This window comes from Dromiciops gliroides, chromosome 3 (assembly GCF_019393635.1).
Source record: "Dromiciops gliroides isolate mDroGli1 chromosome 3, mDroGli1.pri, whole genome shotgun sequence".
NCBI classification, from domain to species: Eukaryota; Metazoa; Chordata; class Mammalia; order Microbiotheria; family Microbiotheriidae; genus Dromiciops; species Dromiciops gliroides.
The window spans coordinates 628,741,809-628,761,705 of NC_057863.1; the positions used below are offsets into that span (position 1 = coordinate 628,741,809).

The window sequence follows — 19,897 nt, forward strand, 5'->3', positions numbered from 1 at the left end:
TATTGGTATAAAGAATTCCCAGTGGGGAACCTACCTCTACCAAGGCAGATGGACAAATACCCTGCAACTTAGTGATTTAGAATATTGACTCTAGACTAGAGAAGGTGTGGTCCTTACCTAGGGTCTCAGAGTTGATTTTAAGATTCCTAAGTAGGATGAGGGTTGAGTCAGAAGGGACATAGCTAGTCACTTCCTTCCCACCAACTTCCCTGCAAGGGATATGGAAAGAGCTCCACAAGCAAATTCCCATGTAGTGTGCCTTTCTAATCCTACTTCTCTATTGCCTCTAGAATAAAACATATACTCTACTGTCTAGATTTTAAAGCCCTTTACCACCTGGCCCCAATCAATCTTCATGTGTGTCACTTCAGTCCAACCAAATCAGACTTCTCTCTGTTTTTCACATATAACACTCCATCTCCCATCTCTATGCCTTTGCAGTGGCTGTTCCCTATGCCTGGAATGCCCTCCCTCCTTACCACCACCTCAGAGAATCCCTCTCTTCCTTCAAGCATCACCTTCTACATGAACCATTTCATCATCTCCCCAACTGCTAGTTCCCTCCTACCCTGGCTAACTTGTATTTAACTACTTTTTAGATATTATCACTCAGATCTACCACACTGGTGAATATCTACATGTGAGGTTATTCCTAATACAAGCAAGTACTGACCCTGGACAGCAGCATGGTGTAGTGCAAAGAAGCCCTCACTCTATATGGTCAGAACATCTGAATTCAAATCTGGGCCCAGTTGCTAACCATACATAAGATCTTAAGCAAGTCATTTCTCTGAGCCCCTTTTTCTCAGTAGAAATGAGGCAATTGCACTAAATGACCTCTGAGTACCTTCCCTCTCTAATTCTATGATCTTTTTTTGGAGGCTGTTCTCTCTCACTTAGAGGGAAAGAAAATATGGCACTAAGGGACCTGGGTTCGAATCCTACTTCCAGTGTTCTCTGCCTATGTGAACACAGTGAGCTCTCTAGGCTTCAGTTGACTCATCTGTTAAAAACTGTGTGGGATCAGTTATTATATCCTAAATCACTTGCTGGGACTTCATTTCTTCATTGACAATATCTTTGGACCCCAGCTTCAGGATCTATAAAATGAAGGGGTTGGACCAGACAGCTGCTATGGTCCCTCATGGCATCTAGGTGGCGCCATGGTGGATATAGTGAGGGGTATAAGGATGGTTAGGCAATTGAGTCTGGAAGACTCATTTTCATGAGTTCAAATCTGGCCTCAGACACTTACTAGCTGTGTGACCCTGGGCAAATCACTTAACCCTGTTTGTCTCAGTTTTCTCATGTGTAAAATAATCTGGAGAAGAAAATGGGAAGGCATTCCAATATCTCTACCAAAAAATCCCCACAAGGAGTCACAAAGAGCTAGATGTGACTGAACAACAGAAAATATATTGAAAGGAGAGAAGAGGGTCCAGGACAGAACCCCAAGGTACACCCACAAATAGGGATAGAACCAGCATTGTTCTAGAAAATGTTTAACTACTGGCTCTACAAACAATAGCATGCACAACACACTTTTAAATTTAATCTGCATTGTTATTTTCTCCACCATTTCAAGTGTGCACAATCAACAGAACAATAAGTCAAGCCTTGATTTGTAGAATTTGGTTATTTCTGAGATAGAAATGCTCACATTGGAAATTTAACAATCAGCTCTTGGGAGCTTGGTCGAATTGGACAAGGGTAACAATCTAGCAAAGGAAACTGATGACCTCAGAAGCCAGATTACTAGATAGAATAGACATAATCTCACTTTCACCTGGTAGCAAATATGTGCAGTTAATTCTGATGTCTCTCTCTGAGTCTTCTGACCACCAGCTCCTCCAACTGGTCCTCATAGGGTATGGACCCAAGGCCCTTCACCATCCTGGTATACTCCCTACCTTGTACATCCTGGAGGCTACCAATGCTCTTCCTAAAATGGGGCACCCAGAACTAAACAATACTCTAGAGTGAGAAAGACTTGGGTTCAAATCCTACCTCAAGCATTTACTGTCTGTATGACCCAGGGTGAGTCACATCTTCTGTGAGTCTCAGTTTCCTCATCTGCAAAATGGGGATAATAGGACTTACCTCACAGGGTTGTTGTGAGTAGCAAACCAAACAATGCACAATCCACACCTTAAAGTGGGATTCCAGAGGGCTTCAGATGAACTCTTGCCCACCTCCTGACAGAGAGGAGAGGGACTCAAGATGCAAAATGACAGATATTTTAGGAAACAGACATTTGTTTCACTTGACAGAATGTTTGTTACTAGGGTTTTCTTTTTCTTTTAAATTAGGTGGGGGTGGAAGAGAGAAAAGAAATGCATGTCAATTGAAAAAAATGAAAATATAATAGAAATGAGGGTCACTATTACTAAAATACAACACTAACATTATCAGCTTCTTGTGACTGAAGCCTAAATCCCACCTGAGCCCTTATCTTCTGAATTGTCCAACTTCCCTCATCTCTACCTTCCCAATTGTGTATCCCAAGACTTTGGGGGATCCAGAGCCCATTTCTGCTATTTATCCTCCACACATATGGCAAAGTGATTTTCCTAAAATACCCCCCCTGCTCAGTAAGCACCATTGGCCCCTATGGCCTCAAGGTTCAATTATTAACTCCTCTACCGAGCATCTAAAATCCTACAAAACCTTATCATTTATTGTTCTCCTTCATAAACTGGTGGTCAATCACACTGGCCTACTTACTATTCCTCTCCCAAAACACTCTATCTTTTGTCTTTGTACCTTTGCCTGGACTGCTCTCCCTCCTCAACTCCATCTCACAGAAGCCCTAATTTTCTTCATGATTCAACTCAAATGCCTTCTTCAACATCAGAATAAAGTCCTTCAGCATTTTTGTGCCATTGACCTCTTTGAAAATCTAATGAAACCTAGGGGCTCCTTCTCAGAATAGTGTCTTTAAAGAATTGAAGGAAATACTGAATTTTAGTTCAAGGTTGGTGAAAAAATTGTCATTATTTTCCCCATCCAAATTCACAGATCCCTGAAATCTATCCATAGACCATCTTGGAGATCTGTGAACCCCAGGTTATGAATCTTTATTCTACAGGAAACCTTTTCAGATCTTCCCAGCTGCTAGTGCCTTCTCTACCACAAAGAAAAAATTAGTATTTTGTATATTTGTAAGTTTCCCTTGATGACTGTAAGCTCCTTGAGGCCAGAGGCTGTATAATTTGTTTTGTCCTGGTATCCCTAGTCTCTGACCCAAAATAAGTACTTAATCAATACTTATTGATTCGTTGATTACCATCTCTTCCCAATCTAACCAAGTGCTGACTTTCATCAGAAGCATCATGGGAAGCCGTCTGCTTATTCCGTCATTTCTGCCATTGCTCAAACCATTCTGGCCCTCTTCTTGGAAAACTGCCTTAAGAGTCAGTTCCCAAGCAACCTAAGAAAAGCAACCCTAGTAATTTTAGCCTCAATTTAATTTAATTTTATTTTTACCAAACCCAGCCCCCTTCCATCCCCACCATGAGTCAGCAAACTTGGCTCAAGAAGAACTTTTGGCTGCTTCCCCAAACCAAATCCACCCTCAAAGTATGGAGACTTGCCAGCACTGAGGATATTCAAGAGACAGTCGCACAAATCTCTGAAAGCAATTCTGAGGAGAGGAATTTCTGATTAGTCTTGAGCCATTGTAGGACCTTAGCAGCAAAGGCATACATAGCCTCCCAAGGTGACTGCTTTGAAAGGTACAAGAATCATGTGGCTGGAGAAATTCTGGTCTGTTTAGAATAGAGATCAGAACTGTGATTTAATTGTTATAGCAAACTCTCAAGTGAGGAAACTCCCTCCATCAATGCAGGGCAGCCCCTTCTCTGCAACTGAAAATCTTGAAGAGAATTCTGAGAGGCTCAGTGACTTGCCCAGGGTGAGTCAGAGGCAGGATTTGAATCCAGGTCTTGTTTTCTAGACCAGTTCTCTATCTACTATACCATACTGCCTCATCATACCCATCTAAGGCTTGGCAGTCAATAAAGATTTTGGTTTCATAAACTGTGTCAATAGAGGTATAAGGGATGAGTGGACCTAGCACGGGACCCCACCCCACTGAGCTCATCTCTGGAGGATTGCGTGCAGTTCTGGGAGCTAGGTATTAAGGGAGACACGAATAAACTGAAGGGGATCCAGGAGAGGACAACAGGGACCAGGGAGAGTCTCGTTAAAGAACTGGGGATATTTATCCTGGAGAAGAAAAGCATCAGAGAAGTAGGGGGGCAAGTCTTAGGTAGCTTCAGCTGTTTGGAGGTCTGTCACTACAAGAAGGATTAGCTTTGTTCTGCCTGGCCCTAGAAGGCAGAACCAGGACAACTCTGGGGGTTGCAAAGAGGAACATTTAAGCTTGAGGAGTGGCGGACTTTCTTTATAATTAGAAACATCCCTAAGAAGAATGGACTATCTTGGGAGATAAGGAGGTTCCTTCTCATTGAGAGTCTTCAAGCAAAAAACAGATAACCACTGCTCAGGGGTGTAGCCCCTGGGTTCTGATGACTCAGGAAGAGAGAATAAGGCTGAATTCAAAACTCTGCCTCACTTAACTCCAGTTCATTGGCAAGTCAAGACAACACCCAGTGATGTCATTGTCCCTCTTCAAAAATGAAGGATGAACAACCCCATTCGAGGTTGGCTTCACCGACCTCTGAAGCCCCTTTCAATTCTGAGACTCAACATTTTGCCCCATTCTACCCCAATTAACAAGATTAACAACTCTACCCAGGACAAGGCCAATGATTTCCCTTTCCTCTGCAGTTCCACCCTGCACACAGCAGGCAGGCAAATATTCATAAGGGGTGAATTTGATACAAGTCACCATTTATTAAATACCTGCCATGTACAAGCCACTATCCTCAGGGTTACATAAGGTGAAGTGAATGCTGGGATGAGCACTGAGCTGTGGAAGCAATTCCTCAATGCAGGGGAAAAAATAGTTTCCAACAGAAATACATAGAATCATCCTAACAGTAAGCCTTTCTTGATTGACACACTCATCTACCCCAGCTTCCACATAGCTACAAAGATGCATGACTAGGGTGGCGCAAACATACCTTTGAACCAGGGTAGCAAATTTAGAGAACATTCACAGTGTTTGCAGTCCTTCAGCAGCTTGAAAAAATGGGCTTAGTATTTAGCTAACAAGAATAATTAGTTAAGAGGAGGTTACCAGAGTGCCTTCCTCGAGCAGCAATATCACAGATGGGCCCCATTCCTCTCCCTCCTAACCCCTGCAGCATCCTCCCTGACCTTAACAGTGCACCAGCTTCTCTCCTCCCCTCTCTGAGTAGGAGCTTTCCTAGTGGCACTTAGCATGCTCATAGGATCACAGCTTTAGAGATCAATGGTACCTTAGAAATCATCTAGGTTTAACAGATGAGAAAACAAGCCCATAGAAATGAAGGGATGAATAAGATCATAGCTCTAAAATTGGTCTAACTAGTCCTATTCTAACCCCTTCATTTTTACAGAAGAAGAAACTGAGGCACAGAAAGGTAGAATGATCTAGGGTGTCTCCTAGAACCCAAATGAATTCATCTTAAAAAAGTAGATTTGGCACACTTCAAACTCTTTGCGCTGGCAGTGCTTTTACCGCTAGTCCCAGTTTTGTAGAAGCAAATAGTAGAAAACACGGTTTAATTCTATGAATACTTACTGAGTGCAAAGGACAGTGATAGGCCCCTGAGAGTAGGGAGCCCCAGCCTTAATTGGAAGGAGGGAACTCAATCTACTAGGATTTATTAAGCATCTACCATCTCAGAGAAAAGATACAGCACCCTCTGCTTTGTGTAAATGTGTCTCAGCAATTTGCAAAGAAACCTCTTTGCCTATTTCCCATATGTGTATTACCCACCTGCCCTGGTAATGTTTTGGCTCAGGCCCTGGCATAGGAACTGTCCCCAGAATGGTAGCCACGGGTCTCTTCCTTAACAGGATATCTGCTGCTTTCATTCAAGTTCTGACCTGAACAACTGGTAGTCTTTTTTTTTAATCCTCTAGCACAAAACAGTCAACTCCAGAAAATACCGCAGGGATTAATAACAGAATCAGTGAAATGACCTTTTCTACAGATGGAGGGTTGATGAGGCAGAGAGATACAGGAAGACTGTTCCAGATGGCAAGAGATAGAGGAAGAGAAGCTCTCTCACAAAGAGTGGGCAAGCCAGGAAGGCAAAGAAAGGAGAGTGGGGTCAGAGAGTAGAGAAAAAAATGCTGGGGAAGAGAGGAGTGTCAAGGGATAGGGAGAATATGGATCCAAGGAATGTGGCAGCAGCTACATGGTATGGTGTATGGGTGATCAGAATATGGTGAGGAGCTCAATGAAATGGCCTTGGGAGATTCAGAGACATAAGCAGGAGGAAAAATACAAGGTGAGGTCTTCCTCTACAGGGAGGCAAAATGAGTAACCAGGTAGTTCAATGGATAGAATACTAGACTTGGAGTCTAGGAGAGCTGAGTTCAAATTCTGCCTTGGCAAATCATCTAAACTGTCTCAGCCTCAGCTTCCCCATCTGTAAAAAAAATAATAGCACCTTCCTCAAATGACTGTTGGGAGGCTCATGAAAGGTCATATATATAAAGTGCTTTTGTAAGCTTGAAAAGTACAATAGAAATGTATCATTATCAAAATTGCAGATAATATGAAACTGGGAAAGATAACTGACATACAGGAAGAACTAGGAAGTCTTTGAGAGCAGGGGTTGTTTTTTGTTTGGGGTTGGGTTTTTTGGGGGGTGGCCTTTATCTATATTCTCAGAGCTTAACCTAAAGTCAGACACATAGTAGGGACTTAATAAATACTTGTTGGTTGGTAGATTGACTGAGGTCTAGGTTGAACTTGATACCTTCAGAGGTTCCTTTTAGCTCCCAAATTCTGTGATCCATTTCTGACACCTTCACTTAGGTCACTTAGAAGCCTTTCATTACATTTAAATATGGCAGATTCCCAGAGCCAAAGCCAGGGATATGAAATGTTGAATAATAAAGTCATCTTGAAAGGTGAGCGTGTGCCTCCCATGTGAAGGGGAAGGGGCTCATGCTCTGGAGGGGCAGCCTTCCTCAGGACCCCTGGAACAGCCCCTAAAGGCTCCTCTTACAGGAGAGGCACTGAACTAGACACCAGGGGTACAGAGACAGGGCACAGACAACTTGGAGGAAGAACAAGCCCATACATAATTGTGATACAAGCAAGAACAAGAGAAGAGCTGAGAAGAATCACAAATTTCTGGGTGGAAGAGCCCCTTAGATGTCACTTAGTCCATCCCCCTCATTTTACAGACGAGGAAGCTGGAGCCCATGAAGGGGTTTGCTATTGATAATAGTCAATTCCCTAAAGTATGTCTGTCTGTCTGTCCGTCTGTCTGTCTGTCCGTCCGTCTGTCTGTCTGTCTGTCTGTCTGTCTGTCTGTCTGTCTGTCTGTCTGTCTCTCTCTCTCTCTCTCTATGCTGCTTCTCTGTCTCTCTACATCTCTCTCTGTCTCTGTTCTCTGTATTTGTTTCTGTCTGCCTTTGTTTCTCTATCTCTGTCTCTGTCTCTCTGCCTCTTTATGTGTCTCTGCCATCTCTCTGCCTCTCTTTATCTCTCTCTGTCTCTCTGTCTCTGTGTGTGTGTTTGTGTCTGTGTCTCTCTGTCTCTGTCTTTCTGTCTCTTGCTGTCTCTCTCTGTCTCTCCATGTACATTAGCTGTGCTCTATGCCTGGAAGGCTCTCCCTTCTTATCTAGACTTCTTAAAATTCTTGGCTAGGATTGGATCCCATGCCACCTTCTTTCTGCAGGAGGCTGGTCCCACCTAGTCCACACTGCTGCGCATGCCTTCCCCACTGATGTGACCTCATATCTATCTTGTAGGTATTGTGTATATACCTCCACTGTATATATGTTGTCTCTCCCCAAATATAAGCTCCTTGAGGGCAGGAACTATTTTCACTTTTTTCTTTGTATCTCTAGGACTTAGTTTGTGCCTACCATATAATAATCACTTTTTAAAAATACTTGTTGATTGATTGATCCAAAATCATCAGAGTTGATATTTGAACTCAGTTCCTCTGACTCCAAACGTTCAACCAAAGTGCTGAGAGGTCACTTTTATCTATGATAGAGGGAAAGGTCAAGAAAGGTATCTTAGAGGAGGTCAAGATGACAACAGCAACCATCAGAATTCAATAATGCTAATCCCTGAGGCTCTCACTCAAACATGTTGTTTCAGGCAGAAGCATCCTGCATCTTTTGACCGTGATTTAGCAGCCACATGAACCAAGTATCCCATGGAACCCTGGGGCAAGATTTTGACATTCATCATCTAACTTTCCACATCTATGGATCTGAAGTGCCCAGTCTAGCTCTCCACAGACAAACCAGAAAGATTTTTACAAGACCCATGATCAATGCTAGGTTGTATTATGTTAGTGGAAAGAATGATAGATTTGGAAACAGAAGACCTGGGTTCAAATCTCAACTCTGGTACTAACCTTCATGATCCTGGGTAAGTCCCTTCCCCTATCCTGGCCTCAGTGCTTTCATCTAAATAATAGAAGAGCTGAACTAGAAAATCTCCAAGGTCAAGTTCAACCTAACACAACAAGCATTTATTGAGTGTCTATTAGATGAAACAGTAAAAACAAAAAACCCATGCTAAGCACTCAGGATACAAGAACAAGATGAGAAAACTTTCTGCCCACAGATAGTTTACTCCCTACTAAAGGGAATACAACATATAAATAGATGAATATATACATAATCATTTGAGGATAAACCAATAGTGACCATGGGGGTCAGGAAAGGTTTCCCATAGCTTGTGGTACCTGAGATGAGTTTCCGAAAAAGCTAAAGATTTTAAGAGGCAGAGCCAAGAACAGAATGCATTCCAGGAAGAAGGGGCAGCCCAGACAAAGGTACAAAAGTGGGAGATGTAATAAATGCCCAGTTTGAAAAGTTTCCAGCTTTAATTTTCATTTTATATATATATATATATATATATATATATATATATATATATATGTGTGTGTGTGTGTGTGTGTGTGTATGTATGTATGTATATATATATATATGCTATTAATATCACCATATTATAATTGAGAAAACTGAGGCAGTCAGAGGTTAAATGACTTCCTCAGAGACACATGTCTAGTAAGTGTCTGAGGCCTGATTTGAACTAAGGTCTTAATGACTCCAGACTACCACTCTATCCACCATGCCACCTCCTATCAAATAATACTCTACTCCAGGGAGAAAGACCTTCTCATAAGCTCTGGTCCATTTGTCTAAAAGCCATAACTTCCTAGCTCCACCTGGTATATTTATTTACTCACCTTCTCCAGTAAATTATAAGCCCCTCCACAGTGATGAGTTTTATGCATCAAATGTAAAGGGATTTCTGGGTGGTTAAACATACTTTGGTGGTAACTCCCCCAAAGTTAAGTTTGCAGATTTAAGCTCCCAGGCTGGAAACATAGGAACTCCAAAGCCTCATTCTCATTATCCATGTACTCTAGCATCACAGGGGGTTCCTCTTTGAATTTCATTAATTACAACGTGAATTGTGCTTTAGGTATTTTGGTCAATAGAGACTTCATTGCCTCCTCCCTCTAGAGCTCATAAATTAGAACCCTATGGTCTAGCGGCCATGATGTTCCCCTAATCACATTACTGCAATATTAATAAGGCTGCTTAATGCAACCAGTTCCTTCTAAATTGTCACATAAAAATTTGGTAAATGTCAGACACATCATTTAATGGAAAACTGTGTTTTACTGCTGGGGGAACTGGGGGCTGAGATGATGCAGTAAAGAAAGTGCAAAGCTAACTGAATAGTAGGCTTGGGGGGGTGGGGTGAAAAACAGCAATATCAGGAAAGTTTATTCCAGAACCACAGTGGTGATCCAGAAAAAAGAATCTATGTTATTATGAGTGTAACCTTTCATGGAATGGGCTAGTTCTGCTCCAGACATCATGGTTCTGTGATGAGAATGATTTGGAACCTCAGGACTTGGGTCCAAACCCTGGCTTGGCTGACTAATATCTATGTGTCACTGATCAAGTCATTTAGCCTCTCTGAGCCTCAGTTTCCCTCTATGTAAAAGGGGATAATCATGCACACCATGGTTGTGCTTCAGAGGAGAAAACTTAGGGAAACCCAATAACCCTCCTCAGGTATTTAAAGGGCTGACAAATCAAAGAAGGATTGGACATGAACTGCTTGTACCCAGAAGACAGAACTAGGAATGCTAGATGGAATTTGGGAAGAGGTAAATTGAGGATGGATATCAGGAAACTCTTCCTAACCATTAAAACAGGTCCAAAGTGGGATGAGGTACATTCTTCACTGTTGGAGGACTTCAAGAATAAATGGAGGGGCAGCTAGATGGCGCAGTGGATAGAGCACTGGCCCTGGATTCAGGAGTACCTGAGTTCAAATCCGACCTCAGACACTTAACACTTACTAGCTGTGTGACTGTGGGCAAGTCACTTAACCCCAATTGCCTCACCAAAAAAAAAAAAAAAAAAAAAAAGAATAAATGGATGACTATTTGTTGGGGATGTTTTAGAGGGCATCCTTTAAGGTATGGGTCTAGAGGGACTCTGAGGTTCCTTCCAACTCTAAGGATCTATACTTCCATGTTCTCCAACTTAGATCTCTGTTAATTGGCCCAGGGGATTTAAATCCTTCCTTGATGTTTCATTGTATCAGGGAGGTGACCTTGTATTCTCAAAGGTGATTGGAGCACATGTTCCCAGCAGGAAAGTATGGCCTTGGCCCTAGGGACAGATTAGATGTCTCAGCTGAGGACCAATGAGTTAACAATAGAGAATCGAATTGCCAGAGCAGATGGCGAGTGAAGAGCTATTCCAACATGGCAACTTTCAAAGAACATCTGAGTCATGATGGTATGCAATCTGCATCAGTAACATCTAGGTGGTGCATGAGTTAGAGACATAAAGTCTTGAGTTCAAATGTGACCTCAGGCATTTATTTAGCTATGTGACCCTGAGCAAACTGCCAAATCTCTGCCTGCCTCCTCTTAAAATGGGGACAAAAATAGGATTTATTTCCCAGGGTTGTTGAAAGGAGCAAATGAAATATTTGAAAAATGCTTTTGCAAACTTGAAAGTATTACATTAAATGCTGCTACTTCTTGTTGTTACTGTCATTGTTGTTACTGCTTGAGGAAATGCCCACACCAAAGAAATAACAGATGCTTAAACTATTGAAGAAGTACACATGTATAAAAAAGGAACCCCTAGACTTGGAGCTAGAAAGGATCTCAGAGGCCAGCTAGTTCAACCCCTTCATTTTTCTGATGCCTCATTTTTCTTTCCCAAGGTCACATAGCTAACAGGTCTGAAGTAGAATTTGAATCCAGCTCTTACTGACTCCAAGGCCTACAACTTTATCTATGCTGCTTCTCAGAGGCTTGGGAAGCATTTGGGTTTTCATCCTTCTCCAGGCTGAAGTCTCACCTCCACAGGACTTTCTCTGTCCTGCCCCCAAGCCAAGTACTTTCTTTCCTACACCCCACCCCCATCGGCTCCCTTTTATAAGTTGTCTTCCTCCATTAGAATGTAAACTCCTTGGGGGCAGGAACTGACTTTCTGCTTCTATTTGTATTTCCTGTGGCTGGCTCTTATTACTTGTTTAATAAATGCTTGTTGACTGTTTGTTGACTGAATCCTTGGATCTGATCCATAACACAGCATAACTTATTTAGAATCATTAACATTTAGAATATTATAATTTAGAATTATTATTTAGAATAATTCCTTAAGATTTCTAGGTTTGCATCCTAAAGGGTAACTCTGTCTGGGAGAGAATATTGAACTAACTTATTCGGCATAAATTTTTTTTTGTTTTTTGGGGGTTTTTTTGTTTTGCAGGGCAATGAGGGTTAAGTGACTTGCCCAGGGTCACACAGTTAGTAAGTGTCAAGTGTCTGAGGCCGGATTTGAACTCAGGAACTCCTGAATCCAGGGCCGGTGCTTCACCACTGCGCCATCTAGCTGCCCCCCGCATAAATTTTTATGGACTGAGAAGGGACCTTAGAAGTCATCTAGTCCAAGCCTCTCATTTTTACAGATGAGGAAACTGAGACTGGAGACTGGAAAGGCAAAGTGATTTGCCCAAGGAGAAATTATAACTTTTATTTGAAATGGAACTAGGTTCTTTCAGTACCACAGACAAAGGTAACATCTGGGACCCCTGAACCTCGAACTCAAAACTCTGAGTCTCCCTCTGCCTCACTGGAGCAACACTGGGAAAAGCTACCTCCACTCATTGCCTCCACTACCTCTCTTCCTAATAAGTTCAAAACCTTTCCAATCTCATCACTCATTTGGCCTTCTCCAAGGTTCTAAGGCCTTTTCTCAGACTTTGTTCATCTTGTCACTGGCACCTTGCAAAACACCATGGGTCTTTGTGACACTTCTCTGTCCTGGTTCTTTCTACCTTTTGTTTATATCTTACATAAACCTCTACTGAATATATGAACGTGTCCTAAGTTCCCTTGGCTAAATCTTCACTTGTTTCCTGACTCCTAATTATAGGTGTCTCCCCAAGGCTCTGATATGGTCTCTTCTGCCTCCACACCACCTCTCTTGGTAACCTCATCATCTCCCATGGATTTAATTATTGATTTTTATGTAGATGATTCCCAAATCAATATAACCAACTTGATCTTTCTCCTAATCTCTAGTCCTGCACAATCAAACACCCATTAGACATCTCCAGCTTGATGTCCCATAAGCATCTAAAACTCAATATATCCAAAATGGAACTCACCATCTTGGTCCCTAAACCATTCTTCCTCCAAATTTCCTATTTCTGTTGAGAGAACAATTATGCCTTTAGTCACCTAGTTTTGTAATCTCAGTCATTCTTATTTTTGTCCGTTTTTTCCAATTAACAAACATTCCTTTCCTCTTCCTCCTCCACCCAACCCCCTAATTAAAGTGGGGGAAAGAACAAGGCCTTTGAAACAAATATAAATACTGAGGCCAAACAAAATGGCCGTGTCCAAAAATGTTTGTCTCATTGTGCATCTTTAGTCCATCACTCTCCATCAGGAGGTAGGAAGCACTCCTCTGGAGTTATGGCTGGTCAATGCATTGATCAAAGCTCTTAAATCTTTCAACATTGTTCCATTTTATGATTTTGTTGTTACTGTGTAGTTTGTTCTCCTAGTTCTGCCCACTTCACTCTATATCAGTTCATACAAATTTTCACAGGTTTCTCTGAAACTATCACCTTCATCACATCTTATGACACAATGGTCTTCCATTATATTTATGCCTCAGAAGCATTCTTGACTCCTCTCTCCATCTCCCTCCCATATCCAAACAAGTCAAAGTGAATCAATAATCAGTTACTAATCCTTGTTGGTCTACCTCTACAATATCTCTCACATCCATCCCTTTGTATTTATTCAAATGGTTACTTGCCCTTGGAGTTTCATGGTTTCTAGTCTCTTCCTCCTCTAACCCACACTTCATATAACTGTTCAAACAATCTGCCTAAAGCATAGTTCTGGCCAAGTTACTCCTTGGATTAAGAATCTTCAATGGTTATTCTCTTGATTCTTTATAAAATATAAACTACTTAATTTAGTATTTCCAGCCCTTTGCAATTTGGCTCCTGCCTTTCCAGGCTTCTTTCCCACAGCTCCCAATCATGGCCCCTTCATTCCAAACCAACTGGCTTACTTGCTATTGCCAGAATTCAGTATTCCATCTCCTGCACCCATGCTTTTGCATAAACTGTACCCAGGGGTGTGCTAGAGCCAGCTGGAATGGGTTCTGAGAGCCAATTGTTAAATTATCAGTGTGAGCATTTATTTACACCTTGGAAATCAGCAGACTACAAATCAGGGCTTGATTTATCATTTTGTTGATTTCTAGACTTAAGAAAGTGATGGAGAAAATGTTAATAATGCTCATGAAACTTACAATTGGGCTGTGCCTCTAGTTGTTAAACATTTCCCAGCACTCTTAGCTGCACCCCATGCCTAGAATGTACTCGCTCATCCCCCCCCCCCACCTCTTAGCACCTTGACTTGGCTCATGTGTCACTGAGAAACTGGGAAACTAGTCCTGGTTCTGCTACTCGTTAGTTATCTATCCCTCCTCAAAATTATCATATATATATATGTATATATATATATAAATCTGTTTACACGTAATATACTCCCACCCACTCCTCAGTAGAATGTGGGCTATTTTGGGTATTGTCTTTGTATCACCAGTACCTGGCATGATACCTTACATAAAATAGGCACTTAAATATTAGATTCCTTGGACTGAGTTGAATTGCTTGTAGTTTCTAAGAGAAAACCATTCTTCTACAAGAGTGCTGCAATGAAAAGAATCATGGATTGGGAAGCAGAGGACATGGATTTCAATCCTAGATATGATGCTTATTAGCATTATAACCCTGGCACGTCAGCTCAACTCTTCAGACAACAGTGTCATCACCCTCAAAGTGGGTCTATTTTCACTGCTGATCTCATAAGGTATTGGTTTAGAAAAGCACTTTGTAAATCTTAAAGTACTATTATCAACGGGAAGTCACAGATATTCAGAACTGCAAGGGACCTACAAGGCAGTATGGTTGAATGGAAAGCATGTTCTCTTTGGAGTCAGAGGACTTGGGTTCAAATCTCAGTTCTGACCAATATGACCTTGAGTAAGTCACTTAGCTTCTCTTAATTTCCTCATCTATAGGGGATGGGGGATGGGTTGGATCAGATGACAACTAAAGTACCTTCCAGCTTCAGATCTATTATCTTCTGACTGATTTCATATCTCATATCTCTTCTCTCTTTTGTTTTTGTTTTTTGTTTTGTTTTGGTTTGGTTTTGGCCGTGCAATTAGGGCTAAGTGACTTGCCCAGGGTCACACAGCTAGTAAGTGTTAAGTGTCTGAGGCCGGATTTGAACTCAGGTCCTCCTGAATCCAGGGCCGGTGCTCTATCCACTGTGCCACCTAGCTGCCCCTTTTGATTAGCTCTAATTCATCTTGTATGCATCTTATTTGCACAGAATTGTTTACATGTTGTCTCCCCCCATTGAACTGTGAGCTCCTTGGGAAAGAGAGCCAAGTTTTTTGCTTTTCTTTGTATCCCCAGCATTGATCACATAGTAGGTGCTTAATAAATGCTCATGGATTATAGTCTAATTCCACCCATTCTCTAAAAGTATTACCCCCACAACTTGTCCTCGTGGACAAGTCTCTTTCCAGTCCTCCATTTTCCAGTCTAAGGATTCCCACCAACCCTTACATGCCATGAATTAAAACCCTTCAACACCCTGGTTGCCTTCCATTCTATCAATGGACACAATAGCCCAGATATGGCTTGCCCGTGGCAGTGTCTAATGTTTTGTGTTTGTATCCCCAGTGCTTAGCATGGTACCTGGCACATAGTAGATACTTAAGAAATGTTTATTAACTGATTACAAATTTTATTAACTGATTGCAAATTTTATTCCTGGGGAATAGATACAAGGATAAAGGCTCTCTAAAAGTAGAGAGAAATGGGCAACCCTAGAACCAAAGATCTGGCTTCATATCCCACCTCTGACACAACCTGTGTAACCTTGGGCAAGTCACAAACTGTCTGGGCCTCAGTTTCTACATTTGGATAATGAGCAAGGGAAGAGGATAAAGCAGATGGCCTCTGAGGTCTATGAATCCTATTTTCATAAGTCTATCCATGGTTTTCCATAGCTATCATTTTAATGGGGGAAGTAAAACAGAAGACGACTGTTCTGTCCAAGGCCATATCTAAATTTGTGGCCAAACTGCACAAATATCTCAATTCAAGAGATATTTACTAAGGTCCTACCATGACTCAACTTGAATGGAAGCTTCTCTGGGTTTTCAGCACTAAAACAGTGCCTTACTTAACCCCTGCTTGGGGATTGTGATGATAGCAAGCACTCACCATGTGCTCAGCTCTGCTAGGCAATGTGGGAGATATAAAAACGGAGACATAGTCCCTGCCCTCAAGGAAGTTCCAATCTGGCTCGCTAAATAAGTCTTACCTCCAAGTAACAACTATGCCAAGCAAATCAAAGAAGGGGAAAAGCAGGAGCCATAACTCTTTCAAGATAATATATATTAAATCTATAAAAACATAGAGAGAGTAAATCTTCAGGCATGCATAAACTTAGGGAGTCCACATGGCCAGACTGCAGTGGGGAGACTTAGCCAAGAAATAAATGACTTCCTAATGCCAAAATATTCTAAGTGATAAGTTTCATCTTTCTGCGATTTCAGAAATCATTTACCTGCCTACTATCTACAGCCGTGTGCCCAGAACCTGCAAATTGACGCATTAGGCACAGCGGCCAATCATGATGAGATTGCTCCTTTAGTGGTCTAGGTGCCTCAACTTTAACTATCAGGAGAAAACCGATCTTATTGGTTGATCTAAAAAATGTTCCCTGTGCATCATGAGAGTTCAGGATGATTGGTGCGTACCTCCTAGCAGCTCCCTTTGGATTCCTTCTGCCTAATCCATAGAGAATGCTTGTTTTTCTAGAGGAAAAAGGAAATAACTGGGGGGGGGGGAGGGGGAGGGGGCTAAGTTAGGGAGTTAGTTGTTAACATGAAACTAACATGCAGCCTCCTGACATGAAGCCTAAATCAGTCCCTCCTGCCCCCAGTGCTCCTGGTTCTGCTCTCTGGGACCAAGCTGAACAGTCTGATTCAAGTTCAAGTACCTGAAGGTTCCACTCCATTACCAAGGCTTTTCCCTTCCAAGCTTAAGCATCCTCAGTTTTAAAATGGGACTTAATGGGGGCAGCTAGGTGGTGCAGTGGATAAAGCACTGGCCCTAGATTCAGGAGGACCTCAGTTCAAATCCAGCCTCAGACACTTGACACTTACTAGCTGTGTGACCCTGGGCAAGTCACAACCCTCATTGCCCCACCAAAAAAAAAATTATATATATATAAAAACAAATAAATAAATATATAAAAATAACTGAGGACCCCAAAGACTTTTTTTTAAATGGGATTTAATAAAATTAAGTATTAATCCTGAGTTCTAGAAGTTCCACATAAGGTTTCAGTTTCCATTCCACTGAACCTTATGTGACATAAAGTTGAGGTTCTTCACCATACTTGTGAAGGCCCTTCTTTTAGACACTCTCTAGCTTAGCAAGCTCCTTTCTAAAATGTGGTACCCAGAAGTGAACATAATACTCTAGGTTTGCTTTGACCTGGACAGAGTACAAGGGGACTAGCACCTACCTGCTTCCAGATACTATTCTTTCATTAAGATAGCCCAAGTACATTAGTGTTCTTGATCACTTTATCATACTGTGGACTCATGGGGAGCTTGTGTTCCACTGAAACTTCCAGATCCTTTATAGAAGAACCATTGTCTGACTATACATCCCCCATCTTATAATTGTAATGTTAACTGCTTGAACCCAAGTATAAAACTTTACATTTATCTCTATTAAAGTTCAACTTGTTGGATTTATCTCAGTGTTCTAGCCTGCCAAGATCTTTTCTTTTTTCTTTTTTTTTTTTTTTTTGGTGAGGCAATTGGGGTTAGGTGACTTGCCCAGGGTCACACAGCTAGTAAGTGTCAAGTGTCTGAGGCCAGATTTGAACTCAAGTCCTCCTGACTCCAGGGCCGGTGTTCTATCTACTGCACCATCTAGCTGCCCCCAAGATCTTTTCTTAAAACTGTTTCTATCATCTTGTGTGTTAAAGCAAGAAAGTATTTGGAATTTTGAGTCATGGTGCTCTTAGTCTAATCAGGGTCCTAGAAGGTCCTGCCAAAAGGGAATGTGGGGAAATAGAAGGGGTCCAGTTCTATATCTAGAGAACTCTGGGACCCACTCCAGGGCACTGTACTTAGCTATCCACTGAGTGTCCAGAAGAAAGCTTCCTCAGAAGGTGCGCCATTCTGATTGAGCCTGCCAATCTGCTTGTGGGATCCCACACTTGGGGCAGAAGGAGAAACAGAAGACAGCACAGGTTTCAAGCTGCCATCTAAAACGATGAAGAAGTTTAAAAATAAAACCGGCATCCAGCCTATTTTTTAAAAAAATAATTTTAGCAAGTGAAAAAATGATTTTAGAAAGCTGTTTCCTCTCTGGTATCTAATTATGGGTGTGAGCATCCTCTGGATTCAGTCAGCTCTTGGATTGCCCTTCCTCCCTCTGAGCACCATGGGAAGCTTGCTGCACTCATGCAGGTAGGAAAGCTAAATGGCACCATGGATAAACTGATGGACCTGCAGTCAGGAAGACCTGAGTTCAAAGCCAGCTTCAGACACTTAGTAGCTGTGTGACCCTAGGCAAGTCACTTACATGCTCTGAGCCTCAGTTTTTTTCATCTGTAAAATGGGGATAATAACAACATCTTACATCCCGGGGTTGACATAAGAATCAAGTGAGATAACATTTGATAAAGCACCTTGTAAGCATTATAGCACTATATAAATGTTCTAGCAACATTATTAGGATTACTACTGTGGTAAAAAAAAATGAAAGTTTTTTAACAGTCGGTTAGGATAACTGAAAAACTGGCGTCTTTCAGTTATCCTAACCGACTGTTAAAAAACTTTCATTTTTTCTTTACCACACTACCATTGTTACTGTTTTTATTTCATGGATTCCCTCATCTGTCCTCATTAGCCAGGGATTGAGGTGCCTTTTCCTGGCCTGTATTTTCAGTAACAGAGAGGATTATGGATTTAGAACTTGGAGGGACCCTAGAGGCCATGAGGTCTACCTCTTACCTCAATTTACTTATGGGGAAACCGAAGTTCAGAGAGGAAGCTATCTTAGAATCATTGAATCATAGGCTTAGAGTTGGAAGGGATCTGAGAAGTCACCTAATACAACTGCCTTATTTTACAAAGAAGACCAAGAACACTTAGGTGATTTTCTCAAGGTTCGCATAGAGCTAGGTGGCACAGTAGATAAGAGTGCTGGGTCTGGAGTCAGGAAGACTCATCTTCCTGAGTTCAAATCTGGCCTCAGGCACTGGCTGTAAGATCCTGGGCAAGGTCACTTAGCCCTGTTTTCCTCAGTTTCCTCACCTGTCAAGTGAGCTGGAGGAGGAAATGGGAAACCGCTCCAGTATCTCTACCAAGAAAACCCCAAATGGGGTGTCAGTTGGACATGACTGAAAAATGATCGAACAACAACCAAAGGGGTAGGATTCTTTTTTTTTTTTTTTTGCGGGGCAATGGGGGTTAAGTGACTTGCCCAGGGTCACACAGCTAGTAAGTGTCAAGTGTCTGAGGCCGGATTTGAACTCAGGTCCTCCTGACTCCAGGGCCAGTGCTCTACCCACTGCGCCACCCAGCCGCCCCCTAAAGGGCTAGGATTCTAAGCCAGGTCCTCTGATTCCAAATACAGCATGCAGTAGACATTCAAGGTGCTGTATGTGAGCACATATGTGTGGGCATGCATGCACAAATGATCCAAGGTACTTATCATAGTCCTTATTTTACAGAAACGATCATCCCAGAGAATCTTTAGTCTTTGTGTTGCATAGATAATCCAGAAAGTCTCTAGCAAGGACATCACCTAATACAATTGTTCCTTCCCCATTTGTGCAAAAAAAAAAAATAGGATAGGATACTTTTTGTTAAGTTTCCTAAATATACAAATTAAAAAAAAATGGAATTTAATAAAATAAAAATTGAGATGAAAAGGAAACCACTGATTGCATATTCATGAGCTCGACTTGAAAATACAGATGAGCTCTTTAAGCTTCTTATTAGCCAGTAGTCAGAGATCTAATATGTGCTGGAAAGATTTCACGACAGATACAAGCCCCACAAAAGCCTGTTCATTCATTCAGTATCCAACGAGAAGTTATTGGTGTGCAGATCACTGCATTGTTGTTTA

At 41.8% G+C, this 19,897-nt stretch overlaps 1 protein-coding gene across 13 annotated transcripts in view; it reads right to left on the reverse strand.

Annotated features, from left to right (window-relative positions):
- The window catches only part of CAMTA1 (calmodulin binding transcription activator 1), a 1,311,517-nt gene that overhangs the window by 771,944 nt on the left and 519,676 nt on the right, over window positions 1–19,897 (reverse strand). The gene's annotated exons all lie outside the window — the stretch shown is intronic.